The 25673-nt window shown below is 39.5% G+C and overlaps 1 protein-coding gene across 10 annotated transcripts in view; it reads right to left on the bottom strand.

Annotated features, from left to right (window-relative positions):
* Window positions 1-25673, bottom strand: part of CHID1 (chitinase domain containing 1) — a 127473-nt gene that overhangs the window by 77400 nt on the left and 24400 nt on the right. The gene's annotated exons all lie outside the window — the stretch shown is intronic.

Below are 25673 nucleotides of genomic sequence, written 5' to 3'. Positions count from 1 at the left end.
AATGTAAAAACCAAAAAGGTGCTTTAGTGACAGATGCAAGTAATAAACTGAAAAAATCACTTATTTTGACCCTTATCACTTTTGGATCAGTGTGCAAATTCTCCATCCAACAATATGTGCTGAGTGGATCACCAGAGCATAACAGCATTCATTTATCAGTTTGCAAGGACACTTTCTGTTCCAGCACATTAGGAAAGAGCTCAACAGAATACAGGTTACAGAGTGGGGCACATTAAATCATTTAACATGCCTGTCATGCAATAAGGGAGCAAAGTATGAATGATATTTGCAAGTCAGGTCAATGAACTTGACCAGACATACAGATTACAGCTACATAATCCAGCATATAAAGCATAGTGATATCCTGAAAGTCTCAAGTTTTCAGAACCAGTAATCTACTTATAATAAGGAGAAATCCCATCCCTCTTCTTCCAGGATTTTAACAAATTAAAACAATCTTCACTTCTGGAATGTATTGGTGGACCTCAGTTTTTGGATAGTTATCTGCTTGTCATTTACCGCAATTGCAAACTACAGCTGTTTTACAAGAAAAAAGAAAATGAAAGACATCTTTGAAATAATGTCATGGCAACTCAGATGTCTGTAGGCAAAATAATTCCCCAACGCAAACTCCAGCATTTTCAGTAAATTGATTGTGATTACTCATGCAGGGAAAGCATAAAAAAGTAATTATAATGTGTATTAGATATTAGGGCAAGTTGGATCGCTTTATAGATTAAGCTGGGTAGTACTTTAATGAAATCTGTACATTTAATATATATATTTTTATATATTTTACATGTTTACATATATATTATATAACATCTATAATTTTATCTATATAATATATATTATAACGTGTGCCATTATATTATAATTTGTTATATATTATATAAAACCAAATATGTTATAGTATATGCATATCATACAATATTTAATGATATATATAATTATAAAATCTGTTATGTATAACAGTAAATATATATATATATAGAATATATATATTTTATATATAAATGTCATTCAGTTTCCTTAACATCCTGCTCAAATGTACTCGCATTCCTACATGACTCTGATATCAGCATTCAATACAGTTAACTCTGAAACTTAGTAAATACTAGCAAAACCCTCAACTGTTCAGGTTTGGAAATGGCCATCTAACCTCAAATATAACCCTATACGTCCATTTTCATATATACTGTCAAGTAATATGAAAAAAACCCAAAACCATCAACACAACAAAAACAAAAACCCCAAAAAACCCAAAAAACAAAACAAAAATAAACCCCACACTTTGGTTAAAATGGGTATCGTTGTCATTTTCTTCAAAGCAAGCTTATAACTGAACTACTTCCACTACAATGGAATGCCATCTGAGGAGCAAGGTCATTAATTTCCAACTTGGAACAAACCCAGCAGCAATGAAAATGCTTTGTCCATTCATGGGTAGCGTTAAAACACCACAACTCTTCACAGAAAGCAAGCACCACGCACCAGCTCTAGCAGCACCGCCAGTCAATTCTACTCTAGACAAGCACTTCAGGAAACTGTCCACTGGAGCAAAAACCAAAGGCTATTCGATTCATGCCTTGAGAATTGCTGAGTCAAGAAAATTGGCACTCAAAGATTAAAACTAAGTATTTTTCAACAGCTATTATGCAACTCATTTGAGGTTTTCAAATCATTCTGGTATTTAATCATAAATGTAACTGAAGGGCAGGTATGTTCTACTGATTACATCATTGAGAAAACCAGCACAGAGAAAGTCAAGAGGCTTTGCACAGAACATGCAAAGTCCAGAAGAACAGAAGTTTCCTTGTCATTCTTCTAAGCCTTGAACACCGTTTCCAAAATATTCAGTGAAGTGGCAGAAACTTCATAATCACTTATCAGCACCATACAACATAAATACTAAAGACAGCTCGTTATTAAATTGTCAGATAACTAAACCCTTGGTGATTTTATCTGTTCACTATCAACATCATAAATGTGAAAGAGCACAAGTCAGGTGTCTGAATGTGAATAATCCGAAAAGCAAATGATTTAATATATCTGAAAAATCTCTTTGCATAGAATTAACCCTGAACTCTGAACCGCTTCATTTACTTTACCTTTGAGTTCACCATAGGACACAGTTCAAAAATCACATCTCATTTTGTGTCCAACAAATGTACTCATTAAAAGAGTGAAATTGAACATTTCAATACAAAAGAAAGCTGTTTAAAGAAACCTGCTCCTACTGGCCTAAAAATACACTGAAATTATGCAACGTGCACAATAAATACCGAACAATTTGGATTCAAGGAATAAATTTAAGCAGAACAGGGTAGTCTTTTTAAGTCAGCTTATACTAAACGCTTTTTATTGCTGTTCTAAGAGCCAGACACTTCATATAATATTTGCATTTGTATGTTTCTAACTTAATACCTTAAGCAAATTTCATTCGGTTTCCTTAACATCCTGCTCAAATGTACTCGCATTCCTACATGATTCTGGTATCAGCGTTCAATATAGTTAACTCTGAAACTTATTAAATACTAGCAAAACCCTCAACTGTTCAGGTTTGGAAATGGCCATCTAACCTCAGCAAAATTTGCATCTATATGGACTGTAAAAGTTCCTCCATGAAGAGAAATTCACCACAGATCAATTTATGGCACTAACTGCAGTAAAACATACCTCTGATTCTATATATACCACAAATCATCCATTTCAGCTGTGGTCTGGATAAAACGCCCATCATGATGTGTATCCCAGGTGCTTGTGCTAATTGACAGCAGGCTCACGATGAGCCAGCAGTGAGCCCTGGTAGCCAGGGGGGCAAACCGAACCCCGTGGTGCGTCAAACACGGTAGAACCAGCCGGTCCGAAGAGGTGGGCATCCTGCTGCATCCAGCGTCGGTGCGGCCTCACCCCGAGGACAGCGTGCAGTTCTGGGCCCCGCAGGTTAAGGTCCCTGAATGCACCCAGAGGAGGGCAACAAAGCCGGTGACAGGGCTGGAAGGAATGTCCTCTGAGAAGCGGCTAAGGATGTGGTGTTTGCCTAGTCTGGAGAAAAGGAGGCTGAGGAGCCACCTCATTGCTCCCTCCAGCTTCCTGAGGAGGGGCGGTGGAGAGGGGGGCACTGAGCTCTTCTCCCTGGGATCCAGTGACAGAAATGGTTCAAAGCTGTGGCACGGGAGGTTTGGACTGGACATGAGGAAGCATTTCTTTACCAACAGGGTGGTCAAACCCCAGAACAGGCTTCCCAGAGAGGTGGTGGATGCCCCATGCCCGTCAGTGTTTAAGAGGCATTTCAATAACACCCTTAACAATAACTTTTGGTCAGCCCTGAAGCGATCAAACAGCTGGACTAGATGATTGTTGTAGGTTCCTTCCAACTGAAAATGTTCTATCTTTCTTGTCCCTTAGTAGGGAACCACTGAGTTACTGAGAGAAAAAGCACTCTATACAGTTTGCACATAATGTTTAAGACACAGAAATATTTCTAGTAAGTGTCACAGCCCTTTTCTTGTACAGAGAACAGCTGTCCCTGAGACACATCAACACTTTTGCTTTAGACCAGCCCATTTTCTTGAGACGTGATGTAGCTTCCACCACACGCTTTGAAGAGATGCATTTTCTTGGATAAAATCTTGACTTTCCTACTGAAGCCTTGTTTACATGACCCAGTCCTAATTTCTTCCCATTCTTAGCTATGACACTTTTGACTTGACTAAGGCGCTCCTTTACTTTGTCGAGAGACTTACTCTTTCCATTTGTAGACTCCTGACCCAAATTTCTGCTAGACAACACAGTGAAAGAGGAATAGCTATTCCCCTGAGAGCACAGGTCTCATTTGCACACATTCCTGACAATTTGTCAGTGTTTCCCAAAGTCACACTGCTGTATGTATATAAAGCAACCATTATAGGGACAACTGACTTAGGCAAAGTCACCTGTTGGTATTTCTGTATACACAGCTTAGAATTTCACAGTCCCTTCCTACCATTCTGTCCTCTCACATCTAAAATAACTGCAGAGGAGTTTGCTTCATAGCCTAGAATGCCTACTACCTGAATCTTCCAAACAGCATATGGTCATATGTATCAAAATTCCCATTAGTGTTTTACTGATAAGTATTTCTATGAGGTTTTGACTTTGTAGTCTTTCGTAAAGAAAGACTGGGAAAAATACTTCAACCATGCAAGCCACTTTCATTTACTTTCAAATGAATCTACATTCTCAATTACTTGTTGTCTCACTATGATTACTCTCAAAATGAAGTAAGAAAAACTGTATTTCTGTTTGGTTACCACCTTCTCCCTCCCTTACAAAAGACAAGTTTTCTGTATCCTCATGTCTTTGAGTAGTCCTTCACAATGGAAAATCTGATTGATTTTCTGTTCCCTGTATGTATCTATTTCAGAAATCATCTTCTTGGTAATGACTTAATTTTCTTGTTGTGTATAATCCTGGTTTTTTTCTGTAAAGCAACTGTTTGCAGATCTTTGCTTCTCCCATCTTTCTTCACCATGAGATATTATTGGTTTTCATAGCTCCTTGCAGTTATGAGCATTAAAGTACAATGCTACTGCATTTTATGAACACAGAACATCGAATTCAGTTAACGCACAATCACTGAATAAAAATTCATTGTCTCTTCCTGCAGCCAGTCTGGTTTTTAGCAAACAGGAGGAAGAGCTAAAATCTCTACCCTGTACATCACACAATTATAGGAATTGATAATGAAGTGGTCAAAGGTATAAACAAGTTAAATCTGAAACAATTTTCTTTTCAGGAAAAATCCTCTTGGCAGTTTTGCAACTACCCCACCTCTTTTTAGGTTCTCCAAAAGTCTGTAAGGATGACAGATCACTGAAGTAAATCTCCACTCTCAAGTGTTTAGAAAACAGTTACACATCGATCCTGGTTTCTGTGGATGTTTTGCGACCAGATTCTCTGGTGTCTTATAGGTGTTCTATTTACAATGCCCTTTCACTGCTGGGTCTTGGGAAAAAAGATGCGTCATCTTTGTCTATCCAGCTCTCTATTTTCATGAAGTGGCAGGGACCTGACCATTAAAATTCCATGTCTGTGTCAATTTTGTTTGAAACTGGTCAAATGCTAAAAAAGCTTTTCCAGAGAGATGAAGAACAGAAGAGATAAAGCTTACAGACACCTTGTTACCTCAGAAATTGTGCTAAAAATAGAATTAAGGTCTGTCTGCAATAGTATGGGATGAAACAGGCAAGTTAACAACAGGACCTTGACACGATACCACTGTTCAAAGCCATAAACAATAATTATAGATCTAATCCTTGCTGTCAAAAAAAAAGACGACGACCATGCTGAATTAGTCAAAAAAAGAGATTCTCAGGCAGATGAAAATAGATTTACTACACAGAGGGGACTGAATTCCATGCAGTTGATAGAAGCACAGCATGATCTCCACCTCTGACCTCTCTCCCTCAGCGAGCACATCCTTGCAGACAATGTATCAAGGTTTTTACAGAGATGCATGTTACTCATTAAGCATTTCAGAAAACACGCACGCTTAGTATTCAAATACATTCACAAGCATTTGTAATACAGGATTATTCTTTTTTCCTCTATTTCCTTTCTAAGGACAAAAAGTTGCAAGCACTGAAGAACTGCATACAATTTCTCTTAAAATAGAAATAAAAATCAAACTGAAAGGTAACTCCATAAAACCAGCATATCACCACTGCTCACATACACTCTACCAGTCATGGCTTTTCATCTTGGTTCTATTCTTAGAACACTCTCCCAGTTCCACACGCTAAAAGTGTTGGGACAGATGAATGCAGAGACAGAAGCAGGAGATTCCTTCCCCTTCCAACTAACCCACACATTCTTAACATCTCCAAATCACGTTTTGGTCATGTAATATGAAAGACTACACCTTATTGTTAATAAATCAGAGAAATATCATCCCAGCAGATAAAAATTAAGAAAGAATGAGCAAGTGAAAAAAAGGGGCATTTTAATGGAAACATGACAATTTAGCAGATCGTTTATAACGAGTTGGAATAGCCTGAATATCCCAAGGTAATTACTTTAGCAAGCCTGTGCTAGACATTAGGGAGAACCTTCTAATGGTGCAGGTAGTCTGGGAGCACTCTAACAATATTCACTGGTACATTTTAAGAGCTTGTTAGGTAAACTTCTATCAAAAGTCATGTAGTTTATTTTGCCTTAGGATGACGCACCTTCCATACTATTTCTACTATTCAGAACAGTAGCTTAAATTCAGAAATAAAAAACTGCAAGCCTGCCTGTGCACTGTCTTTGGCTGCTGCACTAATTTCATTGTAAGAATGGTAAAATTCAGATGCATTCAAATAGCATAAGGGTTATCTGTCAGTTGTCCACAGAAAAGATCAAAATTTAAAATAAATCATTCTCTACCAAGTGCATCCTAAAAACATAAATCTGATTGATTTTATTTAGCATTACCACATTCAAGTTTTCTTAATGGCAAAGATCTCTTTACCAAATTCTGAGATTAGATTAGGATAGGCATTTAAGAAACAACAACAAAACCTAGCTAGTTTGACAAACAAGAAAATTGTAACAGAGTGCTACAGGCTTACAATGCAGAAGAGCTGGGAGTGGTTACTCCACACAATACGAGTGCTTCGCATCACTAGGGGACTGTAAATGATAACAGACTGACAAGTAAAAACTTGCTGTATTTTCATCAGGAAACAAAATGGTATTTATGTATCAAATGAATTTTTTGCAGAACATTGAGGGCTGGCACTCTTCCTTAATATACATATCCCATCCCAGCTGTTGCCTTTGCAGTACTTGCTCTCCAAACAGGGAGAAACATGGGATCTGTTCTTGTCATGGAGTAGCCTACACAGTTTTCATGAAGCCAAACTAATTACCTGTGGCCCATCTGGTTTAAACCAGTAACAGAAGTCAAGAAGGAGAAACATGCCAAGAATTATACATCCTGAAAAGAAAGCATGAAAACCCAGCAGACACCTAGGGACAAATGAGCCTGAGAAGTGCTGTCCTCAGAGCTGACGCATGCTGGCAGACCAGTCTGCACCACTTACACTGTATTTTTCAAGTTACTTATGAATTTTTATATGAAATTCTTAAGCCAACAAAAGAAACTCACCTGTTTGCCAAAACCAGACAATGTGAATAGCAAAGAAGAAAGTTTCTTTTGATACCTGTCATTGTATTTACTGCTTCCATTTTTGGGGAGGTTAACGGCTCTTCTTTAGCGCTGTTTCTGTTATGTTGCTTCAGCCTCTTCAGAAGAGTCATTTAAGCAAGACTATGCATAAATGAACATCCACTGTGTCACCATTTGGTTCTCTTAATTTCCTAACTACTCTAGTGCCTTTCATGCCAGGGCTTAATGCCCAGGCAAGCCACGCTCCAATAGCAGAACATCACGCAAAACAAGCTTGTACCCTGGAGCATATGAGCCTAATCTAAAAACCCTAACACATCAAATGTAGGCTTAATTCCTCCTTGCAAAGATTAAAATGCTCATCATTTTGGGTTTTTTTCTTTTCTTTTTTTTTTTTTTTTTTGGAAAGTTTTCCAGCTTCACACTGAAACTTACGCAGTAATTGCTCTGCAGCAGCTGGCTCAGAATTGGTAGAGCCACAAACGCCAGACATGACGAGGAATACATTTCACTCTTCCTTCTCTTTGACCGTTGTTAGTTGACCTACAGATTATTTTAACAATTCTCCCTAGCGGGAATTCAAAAACTGATGTGTACACCTGCTTCAGCAGGTGTCAGTGTAGTCAGACCGTGGCTGCATTAATTCTGTGTAGCAAGGCATAGTCTTTAAAAAGCCATTTCTAAGAATAGTTTTGTTCCTCTCAAGTCCTTTCTGAATATATATAAAATGTGTTGAGCCTTGCATGGCCACAGCCAGAGCCATGCTGTACTGAGCCCAATAAATAGCAGCAAAAACAGGTAGGTCATTGGTAAGGGAAATATATGTAGTTTAGAGCCCTTAACAAGCATCCAGGTTTACTATAGCTAACAGGATTGTGTCTAACAAGAGATGTGACTGACAGATGTATATTTCAAGCCTTTATACAGGGAAGAAACAAAACTCACGAGCCCAACAGTATGACTCTGAGTACAATTCAATAGTATTACTGTAATTTGAAGAGGTTATTAAGCTTTCTCAATAACGGTTACTCAGAAGCAGTCAGTAGTCATTTCCTGCCCAGTTTTCTGCTCCCCTCAACATAAACTCATGTCTCAATCTGTGTCTTGTCATCCAAGTCATTCATATTTTACAGGTTCTCTAGTATGCAATAAAAAACTATTATGCCAGTCAGCTAGCCTGGACAGCCCACTTAAGAGTCATTTCTACGCTTTATGCTGTGCTGAGTTTTATGCACAGAACCCGATTTCAAAATCTCTTGATATGTAACTGTACTCTCCATATTCCTGACAGTGCATTTTTTTTTTAGGATAATCACAGGAAGATGGACAACTACAGGAATAATGGAGGACAATGTGTTGTCATCAACCAGGCACAACAAACAGGAAACTGTGTACAATCATAGTTTTCAGGTTTTCCTTCCCATGTCCCATTTTCTGTAAAATACTTGCCCAAAAAGATTGTCTTTCAGCATCAAATTTCTTTATTAGCAACAGAGAGCATAAGAAAGCATACTTGGTGTATATACTAGCTAAGCCTCAGTGAATACACACTGATCATTTTTAGAATTGCTTGCTTTTATGTGACTTCATTTATCAAATCAGAAGGAAAAATAAGGAAGATAATCAGACGTGTAGAAGATCAGAAAAGTGCAGCAATAGTATTATTGATTCCAACAAACTAAGATTATTATGGGTAGGTTTTTCACAAACTTTTTAACCTTTCATAAGGTGTAGGTACTGGTAAAACAGAATTCTACTTAATAAGCACCACTCTATGAAGCTGTTTTTCTAGTATGGTTTCACTTGACATAATCTGATAATTTAAAACTTCATCTGAAACAAGCAATTTCCTGTTGGTTTGGTCCCTGGCATTTACTTACAAAATTTCAAGGCTTTACATTTTGCTGTATAATCCTGTCTGAGAATGTTTAAAGTAAGTGACAGTTCCCATTTCACTCAAAAAACAGAGACATCTTAAAAGCTGTATATAAGATATTTGAATTTGTTTACCATATATTATCATAAAAATTACCGTTATTTACTTGCATATTCTGTATCATAAATACTACTTGCTAGAAATGCTTCTAAGGAAAACAGTGCATGTATACCAGCACAGTGAACCCACAAACATCATTCTTTATACACAAAGTAATGGCAAGGCAACTGAATCTGCAGCAACTTGTGAAGATGTCAGACTCCTGGTGAAAGACACCGATTACCCTAATAATTACAAGTACCCATTCATAATCAACTCTAAGAGACTAAAACACCCGTTTCCTTTATCATATATGCAAAACACTGGCCAATTGTGGCATCAGCTGAGCTGGGCCACCATGAGGTCAACAAGCAATTTTCTATCATGTATTCTTCTTACTTTTCAGCAAAGTATGTCTGTGTATTTATAGGTGAGGAAGAAAAGAACATGACAGTACAAAGTAAAAGGAGGGACAAGTTGTCTGCCCTGCTGCCAATCTTTCCCAAGCAGCACGGTAGCAAAACTAAGCTGGTATCTACCGCTACTGGATAACAGTAATGAAGACTTTCATTAATTTTCATTGCATAGAAACTCTGGAAAGAAAGAGCTGAAGCTACTTAAGACAGTCCTTTACATCCACAATGTTTTTGCAGCAAGAATAAACTGAGTAGGTAAAAATGTTGCTTTTGGAGAAGTGGAAATTTAGAGATTTGAATATGCTGACATTATGGACCTAGAGAAGCTTTAATAACAGGGAGAGAGGCTGTAGGTTTGGGGTTTTTTTTTACTCTTACATATGCAAATATAAACATCCAAAGTTAGGGATGCTTGCTGTATTTTGAATGAGGAACATACATTATATTCAAATATCTGAAGAGAGCGAAGTGGTTTGGGCTCCTGCAGCTTTCAGATGAAAGCAGCTGCACTACTGCTGTGCATCTCAAGAAGCCAATAAAGACAGACAAATTTGATATGGATTATTTGCCAAGACTGCAGTAGCTTTAAAATGCTCTTTTCAAAGCCTAGAATCTAAAAAAGTTAGAAACAAAAGACATGCACAGCTACAGATTTCACTGCACATGTTTCACAAGCAAGTAACAAGTTGTGAGCAAGACCTGTGCCTAGCAGAGAAGTACTTTGCAAACTCTCTTAAGAACAAAGAGGTAATAAAACAGCATTACAGTAGAGTAAGCTGAAGAACCTGAATATCAAAACTTCTGTTTTGCAGGATGTTTTTGGCACAAATTGGAAATTCTACTTTTCAGCCATCTCTGCTTCCACCTGCTTAATGAGTGACTTTCATTAATGCAGTTGTCTGGCTTTCTTTTAAAGTTCAGAGAGAAAATGCATATTGTTCAACCATTTTCTTATATTCATCTTAAGAGATCATACTAAGTTTAGTGTAACAAAGATAGTAAAAAACCTGAACTTTAGCAAGAACATTTTAAAAAGATAAATCACTTCACAATGCTACAGGGTGTCTGTTCCCCAAATCCATTGTTACATACCTGCTGACAAAATACAGAACAGTTCTAGGATTCCCCCTAATACAAAGGTGGATCTTGATCCATAAAACCTAAGAAACAGCTGATTCTTACAGCAAATGAAAAACACGAAGAAACATCCACCTATTCTGAACAGTCAGCTAGCAGTCTAAAGGAAGAAAACCCTGCTACATAAATCTCTCTTCATAAACAGCAGAGACACTAGAAAAAGCTTCACAGTTTCTCCAGAAAAGTCTTCTCTTCACTTTCTACTCCACTAAAAGAACTCTTTTTAACAAGATAACATCTTTTTTTCCTGCAAATACAATTTCTTCCTTCCTAAAGAAAGGATCAGTATACTTTAACCTTTACAGCCCCCATACAGTCCTGGAAGGATTTCAGTGATATGTTTTTAGAAAAGACTAAATACTTGTCCAGCTTTCTACCAATTTTGGAATAACTCTGCCTAAACAGCATGACACTAAATAGGAATCTGTTAACTGCCTCTTGTTTTTCCCCAGTGATCTCCTAAAAGAAGCTAGGTCTTTAGGTCCATATATTCACATCTCACTATAGCAAACCCTAATGTTCAATAAACAAAAAATGCCATTTCAAAGCTACCAAGACAACTAGTCTTTTCATGACAAAACTACAGTAATTTAGAATCAATCTTGTCTACTCTCTGCCCCCACTACTATAAAACTAAAGCAAAACCAGTACAGAATATTCCTTCTGACCTTGTTCAGGAATGTCAACAGATCCAGCTCCTAGAACAATGAGCATACTACAATGAAGATTTTCAAAATAGTGCTAAGCACCATTTTAACATAAAATGCATTCTCTTTAATGGCTTAAATCAAAAACACTTTTGAGGCTGAAATGAGGAAAATTGCTGAATCACAGTGAAACACTGTCAAGGCTTTATAATCTGCCAACTGTAAAAACAGTGATACAGTAATGGCCCTTCAGATATTTTCATTTTTTCTTGAAGTCCTTTGTCTCATAATGTACATGTAAACCAAAAATACTCTCTTCCAGCAACTTTTCATCACTTTGAAAAAAATATACTGTCAAGAACACTTAACCTCAGCATAACCAAAATCAATTACCAAATCTTAAGACTTCAGACTGTTTGAAATGTAAGAAGTGCTATGATTTTCAACTTCCTTTTTCCCCATCAAACAAGAGATCAGCCACAGTAAGAAGCAGCAGTTACAAATTATGGCTGGGATGTAACTGGACTTAGCTGAGAATGGACAGGAAGCAGAAACACATTTTCAGTGTTGCTGTGCTTCACATATATATGTGGCAAACTTTTCAAGGCAAGGAGAAAAGAGCCAGCACAGTATCTGACAGAAAGCGTTTTGTCATAGGCATGTTTTACCAGTTTTAGGCAACTCATGAAAACTCACATAAGTTTATAAATTTAACAGTATGGGCCTCTTAGTGTTTTAGACATTATGGAAATGTTTACCTGTCATTTAAATTCAGAGGCTAAAAGCAAGCTTATAAAGTCTCAATAACAGAATGCTAACACCTGACTTAAGTATCTTCAGCTCTCTCCATTCCTTTGCTATGTCTGCCCCACCTACCCTTTTTAAATCCCTTCTCTAGATTTCTAGCTTACCTAAAACTTTAGTAGGGAGGCTCAACAAAGAAAGCCTTTGAGTCTCAGGTGTGTTCCCTGCACAAGATGCTGCCCACAGCTCTTCAAGAGAAACAGGAGGAAGGTGTATTTGTGAATGTTTGATTTGTTCCTGCGACAGAGGAAGAAAGTTTCACAACAACTCTTTTATCTTCTTTCACTGGCTCAGCTCTGCTTCTTTGCACTCTTCTACTGAACAGGCATCTATGGAACGTTGATTCTACCATGCAAAGAAATTAATAAAGGCTGCTCTCCATTTCATCCTTGCACAGTTGTGCATCACCTGCTACTTAGATATGTATCAAGTTCAAAATGCATATGAAGATATCAAAATTTTTCTAGGTGTTTCTCCAGTGTCTTGCCATCTGACATTACTCTTTTTCTCGTGTTCAACCTAAGAACACTCTATCATGAACTATGATAATTTTTATCCTTTTCTTCCAAGCTGATGTAAAGACCAATGTATCACTGTCACTTATTTAGCCACTGTTGACACATTTTAAGACTTACTGTGTCTCCTGGCAATTTGTCCTCTATTTAATATACTGAATTCTTCAAACTTTCCTCAAAGGAGACATTATCTATATTTCTACGCATTTTTCTTGCTTTCCTCTAAACACTCTTATCTTGCTACATTCTCTTATAAATATAGCACCCCAGACTCAGTTTTCCATGAGACCTGCCTAGCACAAAGAGCAGAATAATTAATAACCTTTTGTCACCTTGAAAGTTCCCAGTCAATCATCTCAAAATGAAAAGTGTCCCTTTCCCTACATCTCACAGCACTGTTGCCTCGGCATTTTGAAACTGTCTGATCATCTTCTCACACAGGTCTGCTCAGAAAGTTTCCAGGCATTTCCATGTTTTACTTCTCCCTCTTTAAAATCGTAATTTATATCTGCCTTTACTTAATCTCACGGCATAAGTCCCAGCTAGTTTTTAATGTTTCTAGAATAACTTCAAGATCTGATCAGCTCCTGTTAAAAGTTTACTTACCAACCTGGTATCTTCCACAAACCTAAAAACAATCCACTAGCCTTATACTGTTTTAGGAAAATGTTTTAGGTCACTTTCATACGAAATACATTGCCCTACCACTTCTCTGGCCCAGATTTTAGAGGTCCAGCAATCTCTGCAGAAGATCAGCAAAGACTGATTTTTATACTGCATATATAACTGGTCTAATGTATTCAGAATATACTAGACCTGCCAGGCATCTGCCACACAAATATCTGTGCTGTCCTATACATTCTGCTCTATATATATGGACATATATTTCTTCCTGAAAAAACTAAGAGCTGTGCCTATAGATACATTGTTCAGGGAACCATCTATTAAGGAAGCTGTAGGAGATCTAGAGAGTCTCCAAAGAACAATCCAAGGGCTAGAAAATACGACCCTATAAAGTCATTAACAGACTTTGGTTTATTTATTCCATACAATGTTTGCTGATGCATGCCACCGAAATAACATCCTAGTCCAAAAGTTGCACATCTGCAGAGCTCACTATTTTAAGAAAGCCAGCGCTTACACCAAATTCATACTGAGAGCTTTTGTTTTAGAGATGAGGAACCATACTTCGTATTTCCACTAGTTCTTCATCCTTCTGCCAGATGTGAAACTGTGCGGTTAAGCGCACCTTTAAAAAAACATGCGGGGTTTTTTAAATTTAAGTACTACTTTGATATACAGTATCAGAAACTGGCCAGAAGATAATGAATTCTTCTAGCTAAATTGTATGCAATCTACCAGTAGTGGTATTTTTGAAAACTTCCATGAGGACACTGATAGCTCCAATGATTTGTTTACAATGTGCTTCATTCTTTCTAATAATCCCAAAGACCATGTCCCATAAAGTTAAATGTAACACACTGCTCAATGGCCTCTGCTTTGTACTGGAAAGAGTTGTATTTGTGAAGTATTGTAATGTATTATTAATTAATATTGTAAGCATTGTATTATTAAGACACAGGTAAGAACAGCAGCTATTATACATATTATTACTTAAACCAAGGACCAAGGTCTAATATACATCTAGCATTACCATGCTAGATTTGATAAAATTACTAAAGCATAAAGCGCCTTGTGTTACCTGAGGCTTCTTAAACAATTGAAAAAAATCTGGTTTTAAAACTGTCTTCCATGCATTTTAATTATGATTGACACATACAAAACTCCAAAGTTTCGGAGGTTTTAAGCAGATATTTTAAATTTTTTTTCCCCCAGAAATGCAGTAATCACTACTTTAACAGGCTTTTCATCTATAATTCTGAAACTCCTAACAGTGACAAAGTAACCAGTGCTTCTTTGGAGCTTCACCATATATTCAGGGTACGATAAAACAAACTTTTAGTATCTTAAATGTGATCTTCCTTGAAAAAGACCCCAAAAGAGTTCTCAATGGCATATCAAGTAAGTTGAGATATTTCATAGAATCACGTAGGTTGGAAAAGACCTTTAAAACCACCAGGTCCAACTGTAAACCTAACACTGCCAAGTTCACCACTAAACCATGTTCCTAAGCACCACATCTACACAGCTTTTAAACACCTCCAGGGATGGTGACTGGGCAGCCTGTTCCAATGCTTGACCACCCCTTCAGTGAGAAAATTTTGCCGAATATCCAGTCTAAACCTCCCCTGGCACAACTTGAGGCCATTTCCTCTTGTCCTATCACTTCTTATCTGGGAAAAGAGATGAACACCCACCTCACTGCAACCTCCTTTCAGTAGATGCAGACAGCTGAGGTCTCCCCTCAGCCTCCTTTTCTGCAGAATACACAAGCTCTGTTCCCTCAGCCACTCCTCATAAGACTGGGCTTACTATTAAACACTGAGGCAAGGGAGGCATTAAGTGCCTTCAGCCTTTTCCTCAGCCTCTGTCACTGTGTTTCCCCCCTGCATCCAATAAAGGATGCAGATTATCCTTAGCCCACCTTTGGGTTCGATGTATTTATAGAAACATTTTTATTGTCTTGTACTGCAGTAGCCAGATTAAGTTCTAGCTGGGCTTTGGCCCTGCTAATTTTCCCCCTGCATAACCTCACAACATCCTTGCAGTCCTCCTGCATTGCCTGCCCCTCCTTCCAAAGGTCATAAACATTTTTTCCTGAGTTCCAGCCAAAGCTCTCTGTTCATCCAGGCCAGCCTTCTTCCCCACTAGCTCGCCTTTCGGCACATGGGGACGGCCCACTCCTGTGCCTTTAAGATTCACTTTTTGAGGGATGTCCAGCCTTCCTGGACCCCTTGGCCCTTCAGGACTGTCTCCCAAGGGACTCTGTCGACCAGGCCCCTAAACAGGACGCAGGCGCACTCCCACAGCCGTGCTCAAGGCTGCTGTCTGCTACTGGCATAAGAGGGGCACAGCCTGCAACCCGAGCATGGCTGGGAAGCTGTGTCAGTCGGGGTGCGTGCAGAGCTTAGAGATGTCCCAGCTTTCTACCAGGTGGATACCACTGCTCCCTTCCCATGCACCTTCCATACAAACTGCTGTGCCAGGCCCTGTTTGTCCTCCCAGGCCACTCATGCTGCCCAGGGGCTTGGCCACCATGCTCCTGGCCTAGCCCAGCTCTCCTCGGCTGCTGTGGTGTGAGCTGCGGGTTCCTGCCAGCACTCTTGGCTCCCCTGAGCTTCCTCTGGTTTGGGTAACACCCTGTGCACCACACTGGAGCACGCTGATTGTGCTGACACCAGAGCTGCTCGCCTCGACAACTGAGTTTACTCCAGATATTACTTTTCCTCATTTACAGATTCCATACAACTTGAAGAAAAAAAGAATCATCTGCTATTTAAGGAGTGGTTTACTCTCTTGTAACCAAAGACAGGTGTTTTAAAAGGATAGCTATCACACAGGACAAACTGCTTGGTCCATATCGTAACCATCAAAATGCAAGTAAAGGGCAGTGCTGTATTATGGAGCGACACACCCAACGCTATTCTCTTATTGCTACTTTGCGCAAAGGATTATACTTCAGGGAACAATAAAAGCCCAAGAACAGTGACCACTAACAACCTGTCTGTATATACAGAGTTATTTAACACCACGTTTAGCAAAATTGACAACTTTTAATAAACCTGCATATACCAAGCTGGTCCTTAACACAGTCACACCATATGTCTTATGTCTGTAAGAAGCTACAAATACCAGAAAAGCCATGGTTACGCAGCCACGGCTAGATCCAGAATCCCTGTGAAGACAACATCTTATCTACAGCTCCTGAGAGATTTTTGTCTGCCTTTGCTCTTTCTCAGGACAGCAGGGAACAAAAGTGTTAGTGATGTTCTTTCAAATGAATTCCTGGAGAGCACTGACGATAACTTTTTGACACAGATGGTGGAGAAGCCAAGGAGGTGAGGTGTGCTCTTTGACCTTGTCTTCACAAAGAAAAGCTGTTGAGGATATGAAGGTGTTGGGGGCAGCCTTGGCTGCCGTGACCATGAGATGGTGGAGTTCAGGACCCTGCATGGAGGAAGCAGAGCAACAGGTAGGATTGCAACCCTGGACTTCAGGAGAGCTAACTTTGGCCTCTTCAACAACCTACTTGGAAAAATCTCATGGGTTAGGACTCTAGAAGGCAGGGGGTCCAAGACAGCTGGCTAGTATTCAAGCATCACTTCCTCCAACCTCAATCTATGTGCATTCCCAGGAGTAGGAAACCAAGCAAAGCAGGCAGGAGGCCTGCATGGTTGAACAAGGAGCTTCTGGCAAACCTCAAACAGAAGAAAGAAACTAACAGGATGTAGAAAAAGGGACAGTACACTTAAGGGGAATATAGGGGTATGGTCAGAACATGCAGGGAGGCAATGAGGAACGCTAAAGTCTGTTTGGAATCAAATCTGGTGAGGGATGTCAAGGTCAACAAGAAGGGCTTCTTCAAATGTATCAGCAGGAAAAGGATGACTAGGGAAAATGTGGACCTGCTGCTGAATGAGGTGGGTGCACTGATGACAAAGGACATGGAGAAAGTAGAGTTACTGAATGCCTTCTTGGCTTCAGCCGTCACTGCTAAGGCTAGCCCTCTGGTTTCCCGGACCCTGGAGGCAAGAGAGAGTCTGGAGAAAGGATTAGGTTAGAGATCACTTCAGCAAACCTGACACGCAGAAATCCACAGGCCCCAATGGGATGCACCCCCAAGTGCTGCAGGAGCTGGCAGATGTTATTGCCAAGCCAGTCTCCATCTTTTAATGGCCATGGAGAACAGAAGAGATGCCTGAGGACAGAAGAAAAGCCAGTGTCACTCCAATCTTCAAAAAGGGCAAGGAGGAGGACCCAGGAAACTACAGGCAGGTCAGTCTCACCTCCATCCCTGGAAAGGTGATGGAACAGTTCATCCTGGAGGTCATCTCAAAGTGTGTGGAGAAAAAGAAGGTAATCAGGAACAGTCAACATGGATTCATCAAGGGGAAATATGCCTGATGAACCCGAGAGCCTTCTACGACAGAATAACTGGCTAGGTAGACAAGGGGACAGTGGTGGATGTTGTCTACTTTGACCTCAGCAAGGCTTTTGACACAGTCTCCCATAACATCCTGATACGTAAACTCAGGAAGCATGGAACAGATAAGGGTACAGTGACACGGACTGAGAAGTGGCTGAATGGCAGAGCTCAGAGTGGTGATCAGCAGCACAGAGTCAAGCTGGAGGCCTGTAGCAAGTTGCCCATGGGCAGCAGTGTGCCCTCATGGCCAAGAAAGCCAAGGGATCCTGGGGTACATTAGGAGGACCATGTGCAGCAGACCAAGGGAGGTGACCCTCTCCCCTCTACTCTGCCCTGCGGAGGCCACATCTGGAGTGCTGTGTCCAGTTCTGGGCTCCCCAGTTCAAGTGAGACGGGGAACTACTGCAGGGGGGGCCAGCAGAAGGCTACAGAGATGATAAGCAGATGGAGCATCTCCTGTATGAGGAAAGTCTGAGAGAGTTGGGCCTGTTAGCCTGAAGAAGACTGACATGAGATCTTATCAGCGTCTACAAATAGCTTAAGGGTGAGCATCAAGATGTGGCCAGGCTCTTTTCAGCGGTGCCCAAGGACAGGACAAGGGGAAATGGGCACAAACTGAAACAGAAGAAGTTCCTTCTGAATATGAGGAAGAACAGGAAAATAAATGAAATAACCAACTCAATCCCTGTGATTTACAGACTTAAGAGAACAGGTGCAACCAAATTTCAAGTCCCACTTGCTGCTTTTTTTTTTTTTTTTCTGCCTTTTTGTTTTCCTCCCAACAGTGTATTTAGGCATAAAGGTAGTTCACACTCCAGCACAGCTACCCTATTCGGGAAAAGGCTTATGATACCAGTATAAAAACATCCACACAGCTTTCACCAGCATGATTTCTGCAATAGAATAATTGCTGAAGTGCACATATTTAAGCCAGGAATTTAATCAAGGCCAGGATTAGTTAGCACAAATGGAGCTACCCACTGTCACCAATGAGTAGAATATGCCTGGCTATCCATTTACTGGTTTAGAAATGGTACTCATAGAGTTTATACATGCATCCATATCCATGCATGTTAAAAGCAGTTAACACTAACATTTTGAGACGTGTTGAAAGACAGCCTGGAAGTCTTCATCAAACCACCTGCTCTAGCAACCATTTATATAACACAGCAATCCTAGCACCTCTCTTCAAGATACACAACCACAAGTCTCCTGTCCCAAAGGAGAATCACAGTACATACACTTTTTAGAGCATAGCTTTGGCTCCTGCTGTTCCTCTCCTGCAAACCACTTAGGTCTGCAGGAAAATCATGCAATTCCTGGACATCAGGTGGATAGAAATACTATCTCAATCTGTTTGCCACCATGGTAGCTCCACATGCATTCTCTGTGACAGGAAAGCTTGCTAGAGGTTGCTGCCTCCTGATCCGCCTCCACACACATTCCCACCCCTTGATTATGTCAGTGCAACTGTCTCTGGTCAATGCTGTAAACTGATACATTAGAAAAATGCTTTAAAGGTATATATAAAATGTCTGGATTAAAAAAAAAAAAAAAATATCAAGTATTTTTTTAGCCCAGAACATTTCCCAAGAAAACAAAAAAACCCAAAGAAACCAAAGGCTTCACTGGATCATTTAGTTGTAGGGCGTAGTTATTCAGCTAGAGGATCAGTCTCACTCAGGTTTTTTTGCAAGAGCTTAATCTGAAAAGTTAAACAGATGACCCAATATGTTTCCTTCCTGCATCATGCACTTGATCTCATGTGCAACGCTGTATTTTCCGGACTGTTTTCCCCTAAACAAACCAGTATTTTTAGCTCTTAAAAGTGTCTCCTTTCAGATAGCATTTGTTGGCAGACTGCTTTGATCTTAATGCATATCAAAGGAGTCTAAATTACGAATTGCTAAGTAAACTGCTTACATTTAACTATGCTCTCTCTTTAAATTTTAATCAGGGTAGAACACAAAAGGAACTATGTTTCAGCTCCTAGCATCCCAGCTGATTAGGGTATTCCACATAAAACTCTTGTCTCCTTTATCATCTTTTGCCAGCTGCTGAACTCTAAAATATTATTTGGTTCTTGATGGTGCTTATTTCCATGCCTTTTGCTGTATTTTTAATTAACAGTTGACAGGGATTCCAACAAATAAAGAATATAAGATGCATTAAAGGACACTTTCAACCACGTGCAAGTGTTAAAACCCAAAGTGAGTTAAGACACGAGATACTTAATACACAATGGGAAGCACTTTTCAGCCGAAGCCTTGTTATCCTATAAATCAAAATTTTTCAAAGTACAGCTACTGTCTAAAAAGTCAGGTAAGGCAGAAAGGAAATTTCAGGATTCTGCTTACTGATGTGATAAACGCAGTCATGATTCATGTCAAAAATAGAATGTACTGTGGTAAGTGTAACTGTTGTACCCTGTGTAAATCTGGGACCTGTATCACAGTTGTGGTGAGTGGGCACGTGTGGCTCTCCTTTAAGACAATGTGATGGCTTCCCCTTCCCCTGAGGCAATCGCTGCCTGGAAAAGCCTGCCAAAAGGACACAAGGAAAGCGAAACCACACGAGGGAAGGCCCACTGAAGGAGACAAAGACCTTGAGATTTGAAAAGCGCCAAAGGAGAGCCAATAGGAGGAGAAGGTGTACCCTAACGATCCAGTGGGGAAAGAGCAGGACGAACATCCGGCAAGAAGAGATTGGTCAAGATCCGGGGATAAAAGACGCTGCTTTTAGGACTCAGGTGTGCGTGTGATGGAAGTAATTGAGTTCTCCACACACCCAGCGCTGTTTTTGCTTATTGTTTCTCAACCTAAATTGATTGAACCCAAAATAAAATCGTTTTGTTATCATTTATAACACTGATATCACTAAATCCAATGTCCTTCTTAGCTTTAAAGCGTACATGGACATTGTGAATGTTTTAGGATATTTCCCTAACTTATGAGTGTACTTTCAGCTACCTATTTACTCAACAAGTGTTTTTTTTCTAGTTAATGCAATAGGAGACATACATGGAATACACAGACAGGTGGCTTATGTAACAGTGAGAAGAATGTGACTAATGCATTCTCCTGGGCACTAAGGTTCATGAATAAATCCCAGAAACTTTAAAAATGCATACAGAAACAGAATAACTTGTTCAGAGGAATGAAACTTTCTGATTCTTTCATATAAACTACAGGTGTTATCTCCTGCAGCTGGAAAACACAAATACTTTACTACCCCGCTACAGATAAGGCCATTTAGGGACAGGCACATTATATTTCAGGTTTAAAACTGCATTTTAGACAGGCAGCTCTTCCCAGCTCTAACAGGGCATCTCCAAATCCCAGTTCAGAAAGGTTTTGGAACTGTGAACCCACTACTCTGTCATTATGCTGGACAGCAGCAGGAGAAGCAACGACAACACAAGGTCCAAACCTCAGTGTGGTGGTAGGCTGCAAAATACTCCTGAAAGATATAACTGGCTTAAAGCAAATTCCAGCCAAGGCAAAATGTGTTTAAAAATCCAGAGGCGTTACAGTGGCTTCAACTCCTGTTTTGGGATTTAGAAAAACTACACTGTAAACCCCATATGACTATGTATTAAAAAAAATCCAAAAATCAAAAGCACAGATTTAGGTCCTTCTGGCTATAAGATTGAATCTGGTAATGCCAACAGGCATCACGATGAACAGGAATCTTAAAAGTTTGTACTAATCTCCACTTTGTTCCTACCACCAAAAGGAGCAAACGCATTTTAACAACAGTGTTTACAGCAATTACTTAAATTCTACCAGAGCATGTATTAGCATTTTAAAAAGCATCCATGTGATGAAGTGACTGATAAAGCATTTTAGAAAAAAGTGTTCTCCTTTGCTTTATCTGTAATAGACCACAATTAAAAGCAACAGAAGATTGCTTTAAAAAGGAACTATCAACTGGGATGAAATGTAGATCATAAGAGGGCAGCGTGAAAGACTGGAATAAGTGACAGACAGGAGAGAAGACATAGTAATTTCTCATTATTTTTTTACTTAACTAAAGCATAACAATCTCAGAGTATTTATCACCATCGAACATCCATGTGACACTAAGGCATACCAGCCCACAATCTTCCAGAGAAATCTGCAAGAAATGAGAGTATTAACCTCTGCAACATTCACAGACTGTTATCTTGTGAGCCAGGAATTTAAGGACTTAAGTTTCCACGTCTTTATTTTTAAAGAAGTATTGCAGTTATTGCTCTGTGGTGCAATGAGCTAATAAAACAAGGCATGTAACACTGGCTTACTGAGATGCATGCCAGCATTTCAGGGGTCCATAGCCAAAAGCACGGTTCGGTTCCTGGAACCTTCCCTATAGTATAAAGTTTTATCAGCAAAGAAATCCATGCATCAGAAGAAGCTCCTAAGTGTTTATATTCGCAAGCATATCTGGATGACTCTCAACCTTCTCTTGACAGAACAAGCTGGCTTCATAAGAATCAAGTATTACCAACCACAAAAGTCGCTCTCAACAGCCACACAAAGACATCCTTGACAGTAAGGAACAGCATACCCTGCCCTGCAGCTCTGATAACTTGCAACACGCGATGCCTCATCCTGAGAAACAGTGCTGATTAAAATCCTCTGCATCTTATGGCCTGAACTTCCTTTCAAATAATTGCATGGTGGTCAAGAGACTACTGCCTCTAGCTCTGGGAATACCACATATGGAAAAGGTCTGACTGACCTGAGGGGTTTGAACAAACTTTAACCTTCAGCTGACAGCCAAAGGAGAGAAAGCAGGCTGTGGTAAGAAACATGGGAAATAGCCCCAAATGAAATCCAAATTCTGACTAAGAAAAAAACCTCCAGCATGAATATCACACTGCTCCTGAGAAAGACCTCATCATGCCGATGACTCATCGTTGTGCTCAAGGAATACTGAGTGTCAACCTCAGGACCCACAAGGAACAATGGAAAGGTAAGCATAACACCATAGCAAAGCAGTAGGAAGTGGGAAGGCTCTGCATAACAATTCTAGCTATAATCTTCATGAGGCTTTTCTGTATTAACTAGGTAATTTGGACTATCAGACGATTAAAATATTAAGTGGGCAAACAATAAATTCTTGACTCCACTTAGTGCATTCCTTTCTGTGCACTACAAGATTTTGGGTGTTGCAGGAGGCCAAACTGCCTCAGGATTATAGGGTGCATACTCTTACACAGGGAGACCATGGAAAACACAGAGCACAGGGAGGAAAAAGGCACAAGCCACACCACATCTAGAGAACAAGAAACAACAGTCTAGTGTCGTTCTGAGACTTGGATCTACTCTCTTAATGCCATAATGCACTACAAATCAGTACTGTTCCACAAAGAGAATCTCACAAAACATACTGCAAAAACCACCAGAACTGAAGTAGAAACAGAGGGGCTAGAGTGACAGGGAAGAATCTCCTCAAAAATGAAGCTAGGCTGTCAGAACCCTTCAGTCCTAAAGAAAGGGCTCTGCACAAGTATTATTTTACAGGACTGTCTACGTTACCAATTTACATGGCATTTATTTTGTCTGCTTTTGCAATAATCTTCAACACATTGTTCCTCCCTCTCTGCCTATCAAAATCTGATGGCCAGCCAAACATGGAAGCAAAGGGATTATTGTGTTAAACTAGCTACTTCAATTTAAGGATAGAGAAGTTATACCATGTAATAGATGAAAATATAAAGCACAAAAACCACCCTGAAGTACATAGCTTTACAGAAAATAAACCAAAATCAGTTACAGGTAGATATTATTCTGGCCCTCCAGTCTTCAGATGGCAGAAAGCACATATCCTGTATTCAGGAATTGGTTTGGATGGGGTTACATCACTAACCCACAGAAGAGGTGAGCTCTGCATAGATATCTGCAGGCAGATATGCTTTGTTTCCCCCTCGTGCTATCAGACCTTCCCACAAAATTCAGCAAAAACTTGTGACCATTGCAGAGAAAAGTCCGGCTGCAGAAGAGACATTTACAAGCCTGCTCAAATACTCAAGCATTCCATTGTCTCAGCCTTTTTGGTGCCCTGAAAAGGAATGCACACTGAAAGACTGTGACAGCCTACAAGAAATTCAGGAGGTTGTACAACACCATCCTGAAACTGTGCTGTTAAACTGTCAAACTGCAGTGGCTGTGAGCCTGTCCATACTGTTATACAGCCCAAAGTGAGAAAAATAAGACATTGTAATATTTTTTCTTTAGCTATTAACTCTCACCTGAAAAATACCTAATAATAAAAAGATTGACTTATATTACTGAACTTTCATGTGCAGGCATAAGGCTGCTGAACATCCTGAAGGAAAAAGGAAGCTTAGAAAAAAAAAAATCTTGTGTTGCCAACTATATATTATGAGTCTTCCCCACTTATCATTACCAGCAAGTCAAGCACAGTAAGCCAAAACTATCTGCATAACCAGAACAAAGTACCTATTTCATTAGGTAAATTTCAGAGATGAGGAGCAAAGCACGACACAGGATTAGCAAGTGTATCTCATCTGTCACCTATTCCGCAGTCAGCAGAACCCACTGCAGCATATTCAACTACTTTATGAAGACTGTTCCATGTATGTAATCCTGTACAACAGGTTATGCTGCATTATTCTGCAATCCCGTGTGACAACAGTCCCCACCAAATCTCTTAAAAACAACTAGCAGGGATCTGGAGCTTCTCACTCTGACAGTAAAAGGCCATTAACCATGACATGTACATAACTTTAACATTTGGCCTATTCACAACGTAACAGGAACTTTCATTACCTTTGAGAAGCAAGCAAAGGGGAGAGTGGAATACGGAGACTGAGAACCTGGTAGGTTTTGGGATAAAATAACCCTTATCACCTTATTCCCTGTAGCACTATTGTATATCATAAACACATTTCCACAAGGATAGCTATGCTCATGGTGCAAGGATACCATGCATCTTTTTGACCTGGAAGGGCATCCAAATGTGAACAAATGTTACCAAATGGTAGATAGATACTGGAAAAACTCTTGCTAATAAATATGTATAGCATTGGCACAGCCCACGTTTCAATTTGAAGTTACAATAATGAAGTCCCATCACTATGCTGGTATTCTGAATCACCTTCCACCCTTGTCTTCAGTTCTATCTGCTGACTCTCACATGGATGTAGTCACTGATTCATCATTCAAAACCTGGAAGGACTAGACACAATCTCCCTAAAATAGCAAAATCTAAAGTGCCATTTTCTTTCCAGAAGACTATAGAGATTTTTCAGTTTTACTATACATTACTTAAAGACAATGTAGAATCTTTTTTCTAAAAATGTAAAAAGAGGATTCACATCCTTTCCGTATATAATGAAATTATATTCTCATTTTCCACACGGGTTTTGTTTTTTCAACAAGTACAATCTTAGGCAGTAAATATTTCTCAGCTATAAAAACTGAAAAATAAGAGATGTTTACTGCTGTTCAGCCAGAAGAGCATATAAACTGGTACATCCATCAGATTCAAGTAATTGCACAAATAAACAGAATCATTAACAATTCTGAATATTATCCTCTTACTGAATGCATTTTCTGTACATACAAACCATCAAGTCAAAACAAGTAATTTTTTAAACCCACAGCTTTACTATAGATGTAATTCCTTCCTGTACCTGTTTTTCTTACTTAAAGAATAACTATTATCTATCCTAGCTGAAATTGTGCCCAGAGGCTCAGAAAGTCCTTTTTATATGCTACCTTTATGACATCCTTTTCACTTCTTGGCAACAAGTCATTAAGCTCCACAACTGTTTCTGCTCTTGCTCTCCTGGAAGTTCTTACCAGACATTTTGGGTTAGCACCACAACAGGAGGTCCCTCTGTTATTTTGATGTCAGAAGTTATGAGGTACATATGAATGCACATAGTTACTATTCAGTGCAACATGCATAGACTGGACTACCAATCAAACTCAAACCGTTTCTTATTCATTTAAACTGCACAGCTA

The sequence above is a fragment of the Falco peregrinus genome, chromosome 9, assembly GCF_023634155.1.
Source record: "Falco peregrinus isolate bFalPer1 chromosome 9, bFalPer1.pri, whole genome shotgun sequence".
In the NCBI taxonomy this organism is placed as follows: domain Eukaryota; kingdom Metazoa; phylum Chordata; class Aves; order Falconiformes; family Falconidae; genus Falco; species Falco peregrinus.
Note: the sequence above shows the minus strand (reverse complement) of the source record. Positions and strands in the feature narration are given on the sequence as shown.